The 17807-nt window shown below is 39.0% G+C and overlaps 1 long non-coding RNA gene and 1 other non-coding gene across 2 annotated transcripts in view; one reads left to right on the top strand and one right to left on the bottom strand.

The window, feature by feature from the left end:
- Positions 1 to 17561, bottom strand: part of LOC139037180 (uncharacterized) — a 110597-nt gene extending 93036 nt beyond the window's left edge. The window contains exon 1 of the long non-coding RNA XR_011490027.1: positions 17477 to 17561. This is a non-coding gene — a long non-coding RNA (uncharacterized lncRNA). The remainder of the gene's footprint in view (positions 1 to 17476) is intronic.
- On the top strand, positions 6323 to 6394 carry TRNAC-GCA (transfer RNA cysteine (anticodon GCA)). Its single transcript has one exon. It is a non-coding gene; the product is annotated as a tRNA-Cys (tRNA).
- Positions 17562 to 17807: the final 246 nt, after the last annotated feature.

The raw sequence follows: 17807 nt of genomic DNA, 5'->3' as shown, positions 1-17807 counted from the left end.
ATCACTCTCTGGGGGTCGGGGGGAAAAAATCTTCCAGGCTTTCTTTCAGAGCCCCAGCTCCCTGTTCTGGACTGTGCTACCCCTTTTTGACACTCCTCTGTCTGAGTAGATTCTCTCCATTTCTCTACACAGCTACATTTCCTGGCAACACACTAACTGAATCAGGAGTGAAATTGCAAGGAAGACATGGAGCTCAGTTTGGACAATGATTAAACTCAGATGTAATAACCAAGGAACCATGTAAGCCACGGGCAGGGAAACGAGGAGTTGATTAGTGTGGTCCCAGCGTTAACAACGAGGGAAAATGAGAAAAATGATTAACAACAAGAAATCCTTGAGCAGTGCCATTCCCTGCTGAGTCCTGCCGGTCAACTAGCCCAGGAGTCTTCCCAGATTCCACTTTTCTCTGATCCCTGCTTTCAGCCTGCCTCCAAATGCTAAAGCTGACAACCTCTGACTTTCCTCAAAACAGGTTTCTTTGGTATTTCTGCAGTCTTAGGCAAGATGAAGACCTTTGAGCCCCGTAGTTTAATGCCTGTCCTTGCCTGGTGTCTGACTCTCACTCTCCAGATGACCCCCGTCAATGTAGTCTCTGCACTGCAGCAAGAATGAGCATTTATAATTTACTCTATTTCCAATGCTTCCAAAATCAAATTCAGAGTTCTGGTCTTACAGCTTTTGGATTTCCTATCATTCCCTGTCCTTATCATCAAGTTCCCTTTTAGAACCCTCTCTCCTAACCCATTCCTTGACCCCTACACCCACCTCCTCTCTTTTGGGGCTCCCACCTCAAAGCTGACTATCTATACTGTATTCTTAGAGATCAAGTTCTTTTTCAACTTCAGTTTATATGATTCTGCAATCATTTGATAATAACTCCATAAATGCCGAACACACTAAGACAGCAACCACTTCAGGAAAAAACATAATCCATAGGGTTTATCATTACAGCAAATTAATGGGTGGAACACATTAGACATGACTCACCCACGCAGGAGTGTGTCTTTATAAACCTTAGCACATCAGCATGCTGGGTTAAGGAGCTCAGTCTTAAGGAAAGAAACTTTAATCCCCTCTGCATAATAATAGAACAGCACTTGCCTTGGCTCAGTGAGAAAATTCACAGAATGTCTGGGGGAGAATGAGCTGGTGTGTTTTATAAGATCTGCTTAATCAAACACTCATTCTCTTCGCTGCATTTGCAGCAACTTTAAAACATGGTGGGGGATTCCCTCCCTAGCCTGTCTCCTGATTATCTCTCCAGCCTCCCCCATCAGAGCTCCCCCACACTCAAACCAGCTCCCCAGGTTCTATGATCCTTCTAAATTGGTCACATAGTTCTCTGTCCCTTGTTTTCCTTTAGACTCCTTTTTCACTTGGTAAACATCTATACCACTTTCAAGTTTAAACGCCAGTCAGGATGGCTGCTATCCAAAAGTCTACAAGCAATAAATGCTGGAGAGGGTGTGGAGAAAAGGGAACCCTCTTACACTGTTGGTGGGAATGCAAATTAGTACAGCCACTATGGAAAACAGTGTGAAGATTTCTTAAAAAGCTGGAAATAGAACTGCCATATGACCCAACAATCCCACTTCTGGACATACACACTGAGGAAACCAGATCTGAAAGAGACACGTGCACCCCAATGTTCATCGCAGCACTGTTTATCATAGCCAGGACATGGAAGCAACCTAGATGCCCATCAGCAGACGAATGGATGAGGAAGCTGTGGTACATATACACCATGGAATATTACTCAGCCATTAAAAAGAACTCATTTGAATCAGTTCTAATGAGATGGATGAAACTGGAGCCCATTATACAGAGTGAAGTAAGCCAGAAAGATAAAGACCATTACAGTATACTAACACATATATATGGAATTTAGAAAGATGGTACAAATAACCCTATATGCAAAACAGAAAAAAGACACTCGGATGTACAGAACAGACTTGTGGACTCTGGGAGAAGGCGAGGGTGGGATGTTTCAAGAGAACAGCATCGAAACATGTATATTATCTAGGGTGAAACAGATCACCAGCCCAGGTTGGGTGCATGAGACAAGTGCTCGGGCCTGGTGCACTGGGAAGACCCAGAGGGATGGGGTGGAGAGGGAGGTGGGAGGGGGGACCGGGATGGGGAATACATGTAAATCCATGGCTAATTCATTTCAATGTATGACAAAAACTACTGTAATGATGTAAAGTAATTAGCCTCCAACTAATAAAAAAAATAAATAAATAAATAAATAAACTCAAATGTCCCTTCTGACCGCACATCTCCTAGCAAAGTAGCAAGTACCCACAACAGGCACTGAGTAGAGATTATGGATTGACTGTTTATATCTTAGACTTTGTTTCATTTATTTTTTTCCTAGGCCTCCAAGCTATAAAGGTTTATTTTTCTTTTCAGAGTTTATTTGAAACGAACTCCAAAATCAAAGTCCCAAACTAAATATATAGGAACAACTTTTACAGTGTTTTGTGCAGGTATAAGAACAACTCAAAGCCATCAATGTGCACATAGACCTGGGTATTGGAACAAAAACCCAACTGTTAACTTGTGTTCTAATATTATTATGTAGGTATATTTCAAATTGAGCAATAGCTATATTTCTAAAACATCAAATCATGCTTTAAATGCACTGCTGTTTGCCCCTACCAGTTTAAGATGGTCAAATAAAAAAACTTTTATAAAACTCTTCTTAATATGAACAATTATTCTCAAATATATCTAGTTAGCAAATTTAAAGTCTGACAAATCCACCTTCTCCACATTAGGATCAACCATCATTATTCCTTATCATTTAAAACAGAAATCTAAGTGTGCAAATTTACAAAAGATAAGAAAATAGGATAATCTGTAAGAAGATGTAGAACTCGGCAAAATATCCCTAGTTATTCTCATTTTTTTCCCTTAAAAACAAGAAAGCAAGAAAACATACATACAATTAAAGTATTAAAGCCCTCTCATATCATGTACTACATAAATACTACAAATAAGCAAGGAAATTTTTACAATTACAACCATTTCATAAATGCAAATGGTAGAGTCCAGAGAGAGGCAAACAAAAATATCCCAGGTTATATTCTAAGCTAAAACTAATTCAGGCCTGTGTACTTCCAGTCCTGTGCTCTTTGGAACTCTTCTATAGAGAAAAAAACCAAGTCCTATACTATAGCTAAAACATTTACAATTTGAGTTGATTTCTGAAGTCTTCATCACAATGAGTTTCAGTATGTAGAAGTTTAATCTGTTAGTGGGAGAGAATGGTTTACCTGGGGAACCTTGATAAGAGTAACATTACTGTGAAAAGTGAAAGTGAAAGTCGCTCAGTTGTGTCCAACTCTCTGTGACCCCATGGACTGTTCCATGGAATTCTCCAGGCCAGAATACTGGAGTGGGTAGCTTTTCCCTTCTCCAGGGGATCTTCCCAACCCAGGGATCAAACCCAGGTCTCCTGCATTGCAGGAGGATTATTTACCAGCTGAACCACAAGGGAAGCCCAACATTATTGTAAGTCATTGTAAATATGTAGACTTCACTTAAAAAAAAAAAAACTCATGCAAAATAGGATATTTTTCACATAATTATAATTCTAGTTTAAAAAAAAAAAAGATACATGCCAGAAACTGTGTCCTTATTTCAACCTTCATGACAACTTGCACAGAGAGTAGTATCATTCATATTTTATAGATGAGAAATTGAGGCTGAGAGAAGTTACTAAATTATCCAGATTGCCATAGAAAATTTACCAGTGTTGTCTCCCTCATACTTGGCATTATGCCTTGGACAGGGACTACTTTAGATAAACATTTTGAATGAATGAATGGCTGAATAAATGAAAAAATGAAGTGATAAAGCCATGGTGTGATTCAGGTGTGTCTGCATCTGAACGTCAAACTTTCTTCCCTGTGGCATACTCTTCACTTTATAAATAAACATATTGCTGTGTCCTTTAAAAGAGAGAATGTCACATAAAAATTTTCAGATGATCTGCTATGTGGAATCAGGGAGGTGTAGATGATAAATTGCACTCCATACTGGCAGCATTGAGACCTGCCAGGTCTGAGTTCCACTCCTGCCTTTAATCACTTGGTTGGCTCAGCTAGTTATGGATAAAACTTGGTTGGTAAGTTGGTAAGGCTGGTTGGTAAGTGAGTCACTCTAGTTCCTCCTTTCCTTCAGCTCCCCAGACTCTATCACACTCTCCAGAGCTCTACTTAACATTCAAATTAATGCACATGAGGATACCCTGCCTATAGGCATCTCTGAAAGGAACATAGGCAGCTTCAACCAGATGGCTATTTCCAGCAAGGAGAGGTGGCCAGTGACAGATGAATGCAACCTCTTCTATCACATGAAGGACTAAAGATGTTTACTTGTCATGAAGGGAACAAAGATGGAAATGAAAATTCTTTTCCAAATCATGAATTCCCAAAAGCAGATCGAGAGGTAAGGTTAAAGAGCAGCCTGCCTTTTTTGTACACAAAAAAGATAAACAACCAGGACCTACTGTGTAGCACAGGGAGCTATATTCAGTATCTTGCAATAACTATAATGGAAAAGAATCTGAAAAAGAATATATATGTGTGTATATATATAAATACATATACCATTGAATCACATTGCTATACATCTGAAACTAACATAACAATGTGAATTAACTATATTTCAATTTTTAAAAAATACCCAGCTATAGATTTTTCAAAGTTTTTCTTGAGTCACAATATACACCTGCTGTCAGGGTACAGCTCAGTGAGTTTTCACAAACTAAAAGCACTTATGCAATCAGCACCCAGGTCAAGAAAGAGAACCTGACTTGCATTCTAGCTCCCCAGGGTATGCCTTTCAGTCACTATTTATCACCCCAGCCCCTCAATCATTATCCTTATTTCTAACAATAAAGGTTAGATTGTCTTGTTTCTATACTTTATAAAAATGGAATCGTGCAGTAAAATAAATAAGTAATAAAGTCAGGAAATTTTCTTCTACATCCCTGGGCCCTTTGTTACAAATTCTCAGTAAGCGATCAAAGACAAGTCCACAAACCAAGAGAAAATGGTGAGAGGGGCTAGAGACCACTGAAACATGTCAACATTGACCCTCATGGGGACAGTTTGCCCCCCTGCCACCCTGTCCAGCAGGTAACCCTGCCTCCTCCCCATTTTCAGCAAGAGTTTTCAAGGCTGTTATTGTAAAGTGCTCTCTGATTCTGCCTCTGAACTGCACAAGCTGTCAGAAGACAAAGAACCCCATGTGTTGGGAAGGCTCAATTGCGGGAGCACAATTTAAAAAGACCAAGAGAAGCTTATGGGGACACAGGGCAAGGCTAAAGAGGTAAAGAGAAGGGACATTCTGGCAGAACAGCAGCTCAGTGGAAGACAAACCAGAGACAGCAGGTCATGAGTAGATGAAGTCACAGCACATAACTGCATCCCCTAAGCCTTTTGGCTTCCCCACAGCACATAACTGCATCCCCTAAGCCTTTTGGCTTCACACTCGTACTGCAAAACTTTTGCACCATAGACCATCTCTGACAGCCTGAAAGCACAGCCTATCCCATCACCATCATGACTTGGATTTTCTCCAGAAAGAAGGCTGTAGCCATGCAATCTGGTGTTTGTATAGAAAATACAACAGCAGAGGAAATGGGAGGCACACCACAGAACATCTGCTCAGAGACACTGCCTGAGAAACAGTGGAGTGCTCGCAGGATGGAAACATCTGTACACAGCTCCACATTCCAGGAGCCTTGAGTTGCAGGAGAGGGTGATCTAGAGAGAGGATCTGGGAAAGCAGAGACTCCAACAAAAAGGAAGTCAGAAATTATTAATAAATGATTCAGATAACATGGAGGTATAGATTGAGAATAAAGACACAGAAGGTTGGGAAGGAGAAGTGCCTCTGGACACAGGATTGGTAGTCTTCCAGCACAAAAGATGGATATGGCTTCTAAAGAGATGGAGACATCACTCAGTGAGTGCCCTACAGAGCAACCATAAGGAGCACCAAGACCCACAGTTTTCCTGCTAAATGGTTAGATAACTTGCCCAAAGTCATAGGTTGTAAGTAGTGTGTGCATGCTAAGTTGCTTCAGTCATGTCCAACTCTTCACATAGTAGAAACTAGGGTACATCCAGGTATCTCGGGCCTAGAAACCAATGCTTGAGCTCTTTGTAGCATTTACAGTAATTTTCTAATCCCTGAAAAGTTCTTCTCCATTGGCCTCCCGGGCTCCTCCCTCTCTGGGTTCTCCTTGTACACCTCTGACCAATTCTTCTCAGCATCCTTCTCCATCTCTTCCTTATCCCTTAGGTATTCCCTGGTAGCTCAGTTGTTAAAGCACCTGCCTGCAATGCAGGAGACCCAGGTTCAATCCCTGGGTTGGGAAGATCCCCTGGAGAAGGAAATGGCAACCCACTCCAGTATTCTTGCCTGGAGAATTCCATGGACAGAGGAGCCTGGTGGGCTGCAGTCCATGGGGTTGCAAGAGTTGGACATGGCTTAGAGACTAAACCATCACCACCACCACATATTCCCTAGTTCTCTATACTTCCAATTTTTCCCTCATGTGTATGAGTCAGAGAGTTGATAGTCTCACTAGATGATATATCTCATTCACTTCTGCTTGTACCTCCATGCTGATAGCTCCTAAACTCCTCTGTGAGATCAAACCTTTTCTTAGCCCTCAATATATATATATATAACCAACACCATTTCCAACTTCCTCACAGGAATTACAGTCAGTATTTCCCAAACTAAGACCAGTTGGTCTACATCTCCAGAGGCAGCACTCCCCATTTTACTCAAGCTGCATAAAATGCACCATTGTGTCCCCATAATATCCAAAGCATCACATTGTTACAGTTCTCATCACAGAACATTTTAGCTGTGTATTTACCACTCTTCCCAAAGGACTTGAGATGTTCAAGACTTGAAACAGCCTCATTCATATGGATCTAAATATCAAGTAGGTGGTTAATGCCTCTTGAATGAATAAACAGAGTCCAGTCAGAGACACCACCAGAGCAAGTCGCACAAGAAGTCTTTCTAAGTGCCTCCTTCTCACCCACTGTGATATTCAGGTGACCAAGGTGTCCATTTACTTGCCTTCTGTTAATACATAACTTGTGAACAATTTTTTCATTTCCATTTCTAACCAGTCTCTCCTCAACCCTACCCATCCTTTCACTAATCCCCACCCTGTTTCAACTCTGCAAGATCTAGAGGCAGTCAGTGAGTGGAAAAAGTGAATTAAAAATAATAATTGTAAAATATATAAAACCTCTCTTTCTATACAAGCCAACAGCCCAGAAAAGTCCCAATGATGACAAGTCATTCAGTTGTGTCTGACTCTTTTTGACCCCATGAACTGTAACATACCAGGCTCCTCTGTCCATGTAATTTTCCAGGCAAGAGTACTGGAGTGGGTTGCCATTTCCTTCTCCAATACAAGCCAACAGCCCAGAGAAGTCCCAAAGCAGGGAGAAAAGAACTATTAACTTTAAGTGTTGACCTTTTTTATGGTGGTAAACTTTTTAAATTGAAGTATAGTTGATGTACAGTATTTATAAGTTGTTGTTGTTGTTCAGTCACTAAGTCATATCCGACTCTTTGCGACCCCGTGGACTATAGCCCACTAGGCTCCTCTGTCCATGTGATTTCCCAGGCAAGAATACTGAGATGGGCTGCCATTTCTTCCTCTAGGGGGTCTTCCCAATCCAGGAATTTGTAAGCAAATTCTTTACTGCTGAGCCACCAGGGAAATCCACAGGTGTACAATATAGTGATTCACATTTTTTTAAGGTTTTACCCTATTTATAGTTATTATAAGATATTATCTATATTCCTTGTGCTGTACACTATATTCTTGTAGCTTATTTTATATCTAACAGCTGTACCTCTTATCCTCCTACCTCTATATTACTCCTTCTCACTCTCCTCTCCCCACTGGTAACCAGTCATTTTTTTTCTCTATATGAATTTGCTTCTTTTCTGTTATACTCACTAATTTGTTGTATTTTTTAGATTACACATATAAGTGATATCAAATTATATTTACCTTTCACTGGTTGATTTATTTCACTTGCATAACGCCCTGCAGGCCCATCCAAGTGGCTGAAAATGGCAAACCTTCTTTCTTTTTACAGCTGAGTAGTATTTCATTGTGCGTACACACACATATAATATATATGTGTATATATATATATATATGTATGTGTATATACACACACAGCACACACATATACACATACCATCTACTGTATCTATTCATCTATTGATGGACACATATACTGGTTCCATAACTTGGCAACTGCAAATAATGCTGCTAAGAATTTGGGGTGCATGTATTTTTTCAAATTAGTGTTTTTGTATAAACACACACCCAGGTGTGGGATTGTCGGGTCATATGGTAGTTCTATTCTTTCTTTGAGGGGAACTTCAATACTGTTTTCCACAGGGGCTGCACCAGTTTACATTCCCACCAACAGTGTTCAAGGGTTTTCTTTTCTCTACATCCTCGCCAACATTTGTGTGTTCTTTTCAATGATAACCACTCTGGCAGGTGTGAGATGACATCTTATCCTTGTTTTGAGTTGAATTTCCCTGATAACTAGCAATATTGAGCATCTTTTCTTGTGCCGTGGCCAGCTGCAATTTCTCTTTGGGTAAAATCTCTATTCAATTCTTTCACCAATTTTTTATTGTGTTGTTTGTATTTTGATGTTGAGTTGTGTGAACTGTATATATATGTTGGATATTATCAGTTATATCAATTGCAAATAGTTTCTCCCATAGTTTCCTTTTCATTTTGTCAATAGTTTCTTTCACTGTGCAAATCCTTTTAAGTTTAATTAGGTCCCATTTGTTTAACTTTACTTTTATTTCCTTTGTTTTAAAAGACAGATCCAAAAAATTCTACAATTTATGTCAAAAAGTGATCTTTCTATGCTTTCTTCTAGGAGTTTTATGATGTATGGCCTTACCAAGACAGTCTAGAGATTCAAAGCAATCACTAGCAAAATACCAATGGCATTTTTCATAGAACTAGGGCAAATAATTTTAAAATTTATATGAAAACACTAAAGACCCTGAATAGCAAAAACACTTGAGAAAGAACAGAGATGAAGGAATCAGGTGCCCTAACTTCAGACTACATCACAATGCTACAATAATCAAGACAGTATGGTACTGGCACAAAAACAGACACACAAATCAGTGGGACAGAATGGAGAGCCCAGAAATACACTCACACACTTTGGTCAATTATTCTATGACAAAGGAGGCAAGAGTATACAGTAGAGAAAAGACAATCTCTTCATTAAGTGGTGCTGGGAAAATGGGAAGCTACATGTAACAGAATATAATTAGAACATTCTCTAACACCATACATGAAAATACAGTATTAGTAATAGAACTGGGCATTCTAGTTATTGAATAAAGACTGTTAGGGGGATTAGACCAACCATAAGAATTTTAGTTCCTAAAGAGTGACTAGAGAAGTCATAGGATTTTCCTCAAATTGATACTTTTTTATCTAAAGAGAGAGAGAAAGAACTCACCCACAGAACAGATTTGAAGGGAGAGGGGGAGCCTAAATTCACCTTATTGTTGTGTTCTACAAGTTTTCTTATTTGACACAACATTTCTCCCATTTGTATGAAACTATTTTAGAGTTTATTGAGCTGCAGTTAAAATAATTCCATGGTTTATAGGCATTTAATTGAAGTAATTTTTATTTTGACTTGGCAGTTTTCCAACGATGAAGCTAAGGTGTCTCCTCTCCCATGTCCCTCACAATCTGAGGACCCTTGTGTAGCTCATGAGCCCGACATATTATGCCTGCAGGGTCTAAACAATAAAGCTGCACTGTCTCATTATACTCACTCAAGCGAAAGTGCACCTTTAAAACTCTAAATTGGATCATGTGTTTCCTCTATCTAAAATCCTTCCATTAATCCTAATCATCTACAGGACAAAGTCCAAATTCCGCAATGGGCCAGTATGACCTTCACAGCCTGACCTCAGTTTCCTGTCCAGCCTCATCTATTGCCACTACCTGCCACCATGTTTCACCATTGTGGGCATTTATGAAAATGTATGCATGAGGCTACTTTGTACATGGTTTACATTGTCTGAAATATTCTTTTCTATATCATGCATCAAGTTCAAGTCTTTACCATTTAAGAATTTAAGAATACCAGAAACTCTCTGAAACCTTCCTGAATCTCCTTTCCCAGCCCATTTTGTAGCTTATCAGCCAACCCTAGTCATAGCTTATCACCTATTCTCCTATTATTGTTTTCATCACATGCACCTGGCTAAATACCCTTTACATGTCTGCTTTAGCACCTGGCCTGGGAAATAGAGGCTAAATTTTATCCAAGCTTGTTTCTCAAGGTTTAAACCTAAACCTTGACACATTAACTACAAAAAATCTTTTCTTGGAACTAATACATCAAAAAATGTAGTAACATTGTAAATTATAATTATTTGGAGGCTATAAAGAAAAAACACATTAAAAGAAGGAAGCTTAGGCCAAATTAGGTAAAGAGACATTAAGAAAAAGGGACTTCAAACATGTGGTTATGTTACATATTTGTTAACATAGTGAGAACACGAAGGAGACACAGAAAAATCATAGAAAGCAAATATTACCTCAGGTTAAAGAGGAGTAAGACTGATTCTGGAATCTAGAGATGGCTTGTCTGGACATCAACTCAAGATTCCATAAACTATTATTGAATTGATTATATATGATTCAATTAAATCTACAGAGGAAACATTATTATGAGCCAGTACACCTCTTCTAGAAAAATAATCACGTCTAAAATCACTATTTTTGCTTTCTCAAAGTTATTAGTCCGATAATTCAGGACAATGATGCAGCTATAAATTTTAAAAAATGTGTAAAACTTTATTTGGATCATTACAGTATTTCCTTAAATAAGAAAAAAAAGTACAAAAATATGAGTTAATGCAAGTACTTTGACATAAGAGAACCCAGTCGACATCACAAATCTAACTTCAATCAACAAGTATTCTACCACCTGGGCAAGATAAGGAGAGAGATGCTCCCATGTAATGTGCTCGTATTAAGACCACTGAAAGCTGAAGGCTGAACAGGAACATTGAGAAAAAAAATCTTTCAACACTATTTTCTACCCGAAACACCAGATGATTTAAAAGCCTCCATTATACCAGAGGTAACTGTAGTAAGAATAACTGCCAAAAACAAAACTTCAGTTGAATATTACCAGACTGATTCAGTCCTATGTGCTAACAGCCTAACAGAAGATGTGCCATTTCCTTTAGTAAATAATATTACTTTAGTTACTTCTGTTCTTCCACATACCATCTCTGATATTTAATCAAAAATGGTGAAGCAATGACCCAGCAATCCCACTCCTAGGCATATACCCTGAGGAAACCAAAACTGAATAAGACACATGTATCCCATTGTTCCTTGCAGCACTATTTACAATAGCTAGAACGTGGAAGCAACCTAGATGTCCACAGACAGATGAATGGATAAAGAAGTTGTGGTGCATATACACAGTGGAATATTATTCAGCCATAAAAGGAACACATTTGAGTCAGTTCTGATGAGGTGGATGAACCTAGAACCTATTATACAGAGTGAAGTGAGTCAGAAAGAGAAAGATAAATGTTGTGTTCTAATGCACATATACGGAATCTAGAAAAATGGTACTGAAGAATTTATGTACAGGGCAGCAATGGAGAAACAGGCATAGAGAATAGACTTGTGGACGTGGGGAGAGGGGAGGAGAGGGTGAGAGGTATGGAAAGAGTAACATGGAAATTACATTACCATATGTAAAATAGAGAGCCAATGGGAATTTGTTGTATGGCTCAGGAAACTCAAACAGGGGCTCTGTATCAACCTAGAGGGGTGGGGTGGGGAGGGAGATGGGAGGGTTTTTCAAAAGGGAGGGGATATACCTATGGCTGATTCATGTTGAGGTTTGACAGAAAACAACAAAATTCTGTAAAACAATTGTCCTTCAATAAAAAAATAAATTGAAAATAAAATGATGAGGCAAACAAAAAAAGCAAGGTAAAGAACCCATTGTCAATTGATAAAGCAGTCAATATAAGCAGACTTAGGGATGACCAGAACTATCAGATAGGTATATTAAAATAGCTATAATTAATACTTCAAATGATCTAGAGCAATGGGTCAGCAAGCCCTGGCCTTCAGGAAAAATTCAGCTTCTTCTTACCTTTGTAAAAAAATTTTAATGAACACAACCACATTCAGTTACAATTACTGAGGTATAATTTTACACTAAAATGGCAGAGCTGAATAGTTTTGAGAGAGATTGTAGACCCTACAAAACTTAAAATATTTACTTTCTGCCCTTTGACGAAAAAAAAAATTAAAAATTTGCTGATCTCGAGCCTAATGATAAGCATAAACAAATATAGAATATCAACAGAGAGATGAAAACTATAAAAGTCAGATAGAAATTCTGCCAATAGAAACTACATCAGAGATGAAGAATTTCTCTGATAGGCTCAGCAGTAGGGTGAAAACAGCATAGCAATAAATTAGCTACTTGACAATATATCAGTGCCAATAGAAATTATCCCAGTTGAGACACAAAAAGATGAAAAAGGAAAGAAAAAAAATGAACAGAAAACATAAGAGGAGTGGGACATATCAAATATTCAGTGGAAATGTAGTTGAAGTCCCAGAAAGAGACAGAACAGGATAGAGGAAATATCTGAAGTGATAATGAAGAAGAATTTTCCAAGCCCTTTCACCTAAACCTGTGGTTGGTTAAATGACCAGTAATCTGGAGAGCTGAATTATGTTCTGACATAACTTGGACTTCCTGGTGACTCAGATGGTAAAGAACCTGCGTGCAGTGCAGGAGACTTGGGTTCAATCCCTCAGTCAGGAAGACCTCCTAGAGAAGAGAATGGCTACCCACTCCAAAATCCTTGCTTGGAAAATTCCATGGACAGAGGAGACTGGTGGGCTATAGTTCATGGGTCCCAAAGAGTCAGGCATGACTGAGCAACTAACATGGATAGAAGAGATTTATAATATAAAACATAGCTCTAACATTCATACTGTGCTTTATATACTTCTGCTGATAATTATGTGAAAATATAGGTTTAGTACTCAAATTTTGGATGACATTGATTTAAGACACAAAATAAATAAAAGTGGAAGAAGAGGAATTAATACCATCCAGATTAGCTTAATTATACAAGGGCTAAACTATAACCACAAACTTCAAATACATAATGTTACAAACCAGTAAAACAGACGATGAAAGAGGTTTGGCTTAATTGCATATCCAAGGTATAAATGGATATACATGAAAGTGAGACCTGTACAAACCAGTATCTGTGTTTGATGGGACTCCTCAACAAATGGACATACTCCCAAGTGGTATTAGCAGAGGTGCAGAATTTAATGTGACCAAAGAAAGAACTGGACATGGAATAACAGACTGGTTCCAAATTGGGAAAGGAGTATTTTGTCACCTTGCTTATTTATACATACATAATGTATTTATATCATTATTTATACAAAATACATCAAGGCTGTATTTTGTCAGCTTGCCTATTTAACTTATATGCAGAGAACATCATGTGAAATGCTGAGCTGGATGAAGCACAAGCTGGAATCAAGATTGCATGGAGAAATATCAATAACCTCAGCTATGCAGATGTTACCACCCTTATGGCAGAAAGTGAAGAAGAACTAAAGAGCCTCTTGATGAAAGTGAAAGAGGAGAGTGAAAAAGTTGGCTTAAAACTCAACACTCAAAAAACTAAGATCATGGAAACTGGAGCCATCACTTCATGGCAAATAGATGAGGAAACAATGGAAACAGTGACAGACTTTATTATTTTCAGGGGCTCCAAAATCACTGCAATGGTGACTACAGCCATGAAATAAAAGATGCTTGCTCCTTGGAAGAAAAACTATGACAAACCTAAACAACATATTAAAAAGCAGAGGCATTACTTTGCCTACAAAGGGCCGTCTAGTCAAAGTTATAGTTTTTCCAGTAGTCACATACGCAAGTGAGAGTTGGATTACAAAAGAAGTTGAGCATCAAAGAATTGATGCTTTTGAACTTTGGTGTTGGAGAAGACTCTTGAGAGTCCCTTGGACTGCAAGGTGATCAAACCAGTCAATCCTAAAGGAAATCAGTCCTGAATATTCATTGGAAGGACTGATGCTGAAGCTGAAACTCCAATACTCTAGCCACCTGATACGAAGTACTGACTTATTGGAAAAGACCCTGATGCTGGAAAAGATTGAAGGCAGGAGGAGACGGGGACGACAGAGGATGAGATGGTTGGATGGCATCACTGACTCAATGGACATGAGTTTGAATAGGCTCCAGGAGTTGGTGATGTACAGGGAAGCCTGGCATGCTGCAGTCCATGGGATTGCAAAGAGTCAGACATGACTGAGCGACTGAACTGAACTGAACTGAAAGAAATAACCCCTTTCCAAAAGTCTTCAGCTGGCCTATTGAAATCAGTGGACCGTTTGACAACTACATTATTAATAAGTAGAAAAACTATACTGTATTCAAATGTAAGTGGCAAGAATGATTGAGAAGACTTGAAACCACAGCCCCTGAACAAGAAATGCTTAACTTGAGAAAAGTCAATGCAGTCAAGACATGAAACAATTCTCACAAGTAGAAAGGGAATTAAACTTGTTTTGTATGGCTTCAGGAGACAGAAATAAAACATGATTAGAAATTCTGAGAAATCCAATTGTAGTGTGATATATTGGGAAACTTTCTAACAGAGCTGTCTACAATGAAATACTCTGCCTTATAAGGAAATGAGCTTCCCCTCACTACAGATGCCCACATAGAAATTTTATAATGCAGAGAAGACTTTACCATAAGATTGGTGGTCATGTGTAATACAAGGTCTTCCTACCTGAACATTCTACATGTCTATAATGCTGGAAGAAGGAAACCATATGGAGAAAAGAAAAGGGAAGTGTCACTAAAACAGGACTGGATTTAGGAGTAAACATAAATTTCACCTTTCCTGTTGCTTTAGAAGCACTTGTCAGATAACCTTGGGAAATGTTAAGTTGGAAACTAGTTACATGGTCTGGAGTTTAAAGAAATCTGAGCTGGAGATAAGTTTGGGTATGTTCACTGTACAAGTTTGGGTATGTTCATTGCACACCGCTGGACAGAAATATAAAATGAAACTTTTTAAATAGTACATTTTGCTTAATACAGTGTATTCAAATATTACCATTTTAGCAAGGATCAATATAAAAATTATTAATGAGATAAAAATATTCTTTTGTTGTTTGTAATAAGTCTCTGAAATCTGTTGTGTGTTTTACACTTTTATTGCATCTTAATTCAGATACCCACATTCCAAATGCTCAGTAGCCACACCTGGTTAGTGATTATTTACCATACTGGACAATATAGACAGAGATGATCACTAAATTCTTTAAAATCAATAAATACAGGGGGAAATGGCTGCAGTCATCAGCCATGAAATTAAGTGACTGCAGCCATGAAATTAAAAGACTCTTGCTTCTTGGAAGAAAAGCTATGAAAAACCTAGACAGCATATTAAAAAGAAGAGACATTATTTTACCAAAAATGGTCCATCTAGTCAAAGATAAGGTTTTTCCAGTAGTCATGTGTAGACGTGAGAGTTGGACTATAAAGAAAACTAAGCACCAAAGAAATGATGCTTTTGAACTTTGGTGTTGGAGAAGACTCTTGAGAGTCCTTTGGACTTCAGGGAGACCCAACCAGTCCATCCTAAAGGAAATCAGTCCTGAATATTCATCGGAAGGACTGAAGCTGAAGCTGAAACTTCAATCCTTTGGCCACCTGATACAAAGAATCGGCTCATTGGAAAAGACCCTGATGCTGGGAAGGATTGAAGGCAGGAGGAGAAGGGGACAACAGAGGATGAGATGGTTGGATGGCATCACTGACTCAATGGACATGAGTTTGAGTAGGCTCTGGGAGTTAGTGATGGACAGGGAAGCCTGGTTGTGCTGCAGTCCATGGGGTCACAAAGAGTTGGACATAACTGAGTGACTGAACTGAGGGAAAATGGTTTAGAATTAAGCATTGAGAAAACCCAACTAAAGAAAGTAAGATATAGCCAACAGAGAGGAAAAATCTGGAAAGTTTATTGATATGAGAGCCATGAGAAGGTGAAGGTGTGTGGAATCAGTTATGCTAAATTCTGCTGCAAATTCAGAAATTTTTAAAAAATCTGTTAGATTTAGATTATGTAGCAGAACTGGGTGCCATTAGTGCCTTATAGATAGGGCTTAGAGCAGCTATATGGCAGTGGATTGAATAAGGACAATTTGAACTCAGCTATTCTCAGAATAAGTAGTAATGTGCTCAGACACTGTGGTTCTCTGCCCAGTCAGCCAAGGGCTTTAGCTCTCTGTTGGTTGATCCATTAAAGGAAAAGAACAATGGGCATGCTTCAGGGCACCATCTCAGGAGACTCCTATGCAAGGCACAAAAATGAAACAGCTGCAACACCTCCCTTCTGTGCACATCACCTTCTTTTGTAGTGGATTCTTTTAGAAGATGTAAGCTTCCTTCCTATTCTTCGGTCACAGTCTGGGATAAAAATTGCTCAAAGCAAAAAACAAGGCATTTCCTCCTTTAAAGGAAGGATTCCCTGGACATCTTTGGGCAAGGAAGGGATGGGGAACATCTTCACGCATGGAGCTGAGATACTGAGAACTGACAGGTAGGCACCAGATGAGTGAGGCCCTTGTGGTAGCCACCAGGAAACAAAGCCGTATGTTTCTGTGACCTGGTCTCAGCTCCATTCAGGCAGATCTGCTCTAAGCCCTGTCTATAAGGTGCTATTAAATAAACTGTACGTGCATGCTCTGCCAACCACAGCAAGGACAAAGCCAGGTCCCACAATACCCTCACTTAGAGGGCAAAGCCAAAATTCTTTATCATTGCTATCTACAGAGCTGCCTCCATTGGCCAGAGACCCCCAAACTACCACTATTACAAGTGAGCATATTCCCTGGAAAAGAAATGGGACAGTTATTCAGTTATACTCCAATACAAAACAAATAGTTTTTCTTTAAAAAAAAAAAAAAAGAAAGAAAGAAAGAAAGAAATGGGATAGAAAAGAATGATATTTTCAGAGACAACATGTCTTAGACTCAGATGCAGTTTCAGTCCTGAAGCATCAGACTCTATGAACAAAACTTCATATTCAGACCAATGGGTTCAAATGAAGAACACATAAAGGTTCTATTATATGGCCTGTTTGCCTTCAGTCGACACATGGCAAGTCTGTGCTCATTCATTTACTTGTACATCATGGTACAGGAATAAAAGAGGGCTGAGTTCTAGCTCTGTGTGATGTTGAGCAAAGCCAGTCCCTTTTCTGGGCCTCAGTCATTTCATCCTTTTTGGTTCCCATGATATGATCCTACCTCCATCCATTCAATGCTCTCAGGTTTCTCTGCTCCCCAGGTCCCCCTAGAATCTCTGTTCTCTTGAAAGCTGTTTTCTCCTGCCTGCTCACTCAGAGGATTCATGATGACTGTGGTTGCCATAGGAATGATTCATCTATCATAAAGGTGGCTGCATGTGATCACAAATACTCAAAAGAGAGCTAGACGGAGGGAAAGTGATATGCAGAACCAGGAAATAGATCCACACTGAATGTAGATGACAGCTTAATGAGAAGGGGAGATAAAGTCCGTGCATCTTCTATAACTCTTTTGTGTGTTTGAACTTCTCTGAGAGCATAAGTGCAGATCC

This window comes from Odocoileus virginianus, chromosome 2, assembly GCF_023699985.2.
Source record: "Odocoileus virginianus isolate 20LAN1187 ecotype Illinois chromosome 2, Ovbor_1.2, whole genome shotgun sequence".
Lineage (NCBI taxonomy): Eukaryota > Metazoa > Chordata > Mammalia > Artiodactyla > Cervidae > Odocoileus > Odocoileus virginianus.
The sequence above is the reverse complement of the archived record's forward strand: the minus strand, read 5'-3'. Positions and strand labels throughout refer to the sequence as shown.